At 41.8% G+C, this 1,685-nt stretch overlaps 1 pseudogene; it reads left to right on the top strand.

Moving 5' to 3' along the window:
- Window positions 1–1,685, top strand: part of LOC102858343 — a 4,935-nt pseudogene that overhangs the window by 2,496 nt on the left and 754 nt on the right.

Below are 1,685 nucleotides of genomic sequence, written 5' to 3'. Positions count from 1 at the left end.
CAGAATTTATGAAATACTTGAGCACCACAACAAGATAAAGGTAAATAATCCAATAGAAAAATGGGCACAGGATATGAACAGGCACTTCACCGAAGAGGGAATCAACTTCTATACTTCTATTACCTGAGCCCGCTTTGAAGAATTGAATGCTGATCTTTTCTGTGGCACTCTGGACCCTGTGGAGAAAGCTATGAGGGATGCCAAACTAGAGAAGTCACAGATCCATGATATTGTCCTGGTGGGTGGTTCTACCAGAATTCCCAAGATTCAGAAACTTCTTCAGGATTTCTTCAATGGAAAGGAGTTGAACAAGAGCATCAACCCAGATGAGGCTGTTGCTTATGGCGCAGCTGTCCAGGCGGCCATTCTCTCTGGAGACAAATCTGAAAACGTTCAAGATTTGCTGCTCCTGGATGACAAAGCAAGATGTTATAATGAAATGTGTAGAGATCAGAGAGCTGTAGTCATAAAATCAAAAGGGCCGAACTTGCTCAGTGTTTCTTAAGCTGAAGGAGCTGAAAAACAAATTCAAGCCACGGGTGGCAATACTTAAGGATAGTTTGGGTAGAATGTTAAATGATCCAGGAAGTATCAAAAGAGGATGGAAGGAGTACACAGAGTCACTGTATCAGAAGGAATTGGCTGACACAGAGGAATTTCATGAAATAACATATGAGCAAGCGTCTATGGTGATGAAGGAGGAAGTTCAAGTTGCTCTGAAGGAATTGGCAAAAAACAAGGCTCCAGGAGTTGATAACATACCAATTGATTTATTTCAAGAAACAGATGCTGCCCTGCATGTGCTAAGTTGTGCCAGGAAATCTGGAGGACAGCCAGCTGGCCAACTGACTGGAAGAAATTGATATTTGTTCCCATTCCAAAGAAAGGTGACCCAATAGAGTGTGGAAATTATCGAACAATATCATTGATATTACATGTAAGCAAGATTCTGCTGAAAATGATACAGAAACGTTTGGAACAATATATCAACAGAGAACTGCCAGATGTTCAGGCTGGATTTAGAAGAGGTCATGGTACTAGGGATATTATGGCTAATGTTAGATGGATCTTGGTAGAAAACAGAGAATACCAGAAGAATGTCTATCTGTGCTTCATTGACTATGCAAAGGCTTTTGACTCTGTAGATCACAACAAGCTATGGCTGACTCCAAGAAGAATGGGAATCCCAGAACATATGATTGTGCTAATGTGAAACCTATACTTGGACCAAGAGGCAGTCATCAGAATAGAGCAGGGAGACACTGGATGGTTCAAAATCAAGAAAGGAGTCCGTCAGGGATGTATTTTGTCTGTATACCTTTTCAATCTGTATGCAGAACAGATCATCCGAGATGTTGGGCTGTACGAGGAGGAATGTGGCATCAGGATTGGTGGAAGAATCATCAACAACCTGTGTTATGAAGATGACACAACCATACTTGCTGAAACTGAGGAAGACTGGAAGCCCTTGCTGCAGGATGTCAAGGACTGCAGTCTTCAATATGGATTGAAGCTCAATATCAAGAAAACAAAGATTCCCACCACTGGGTCAATTGGCAGCATCAGTGTGGATGGTGAAGAGATAGAGAAAGTTAATAGTTTTAGTTTACTTGGTTTCACAGTCAACACTCTTGGTAACAGCAGCCAGGAAATCGGGAGATGAATTGCATTGGGAAAGTCAGCTG

The sequence above is a fragment of the Elephantulus edwardii genome, unplaced genomic scaffold (genome assembly GCF_000299155.1).
Source record: "Elephantulus edwardii isolate Elephantulus edwardi_28Jun2011 unplaced genomic scaffold, EleEdw1.0 scaffold00057, whole genome shotgun sequence".
Classification (NCBI taxonomy): Eukaryota; Metazoa; Chordata; class Mammalia; order Macroscelidea; family Macroscelididae; genus Elephantulus; species Elephantulus edwardii.
The sequence above is the reverse complement of the archived record's forward strand: the minus strand, read 5'-3'. Positions and strand labels throughout refer to the sequence as shown.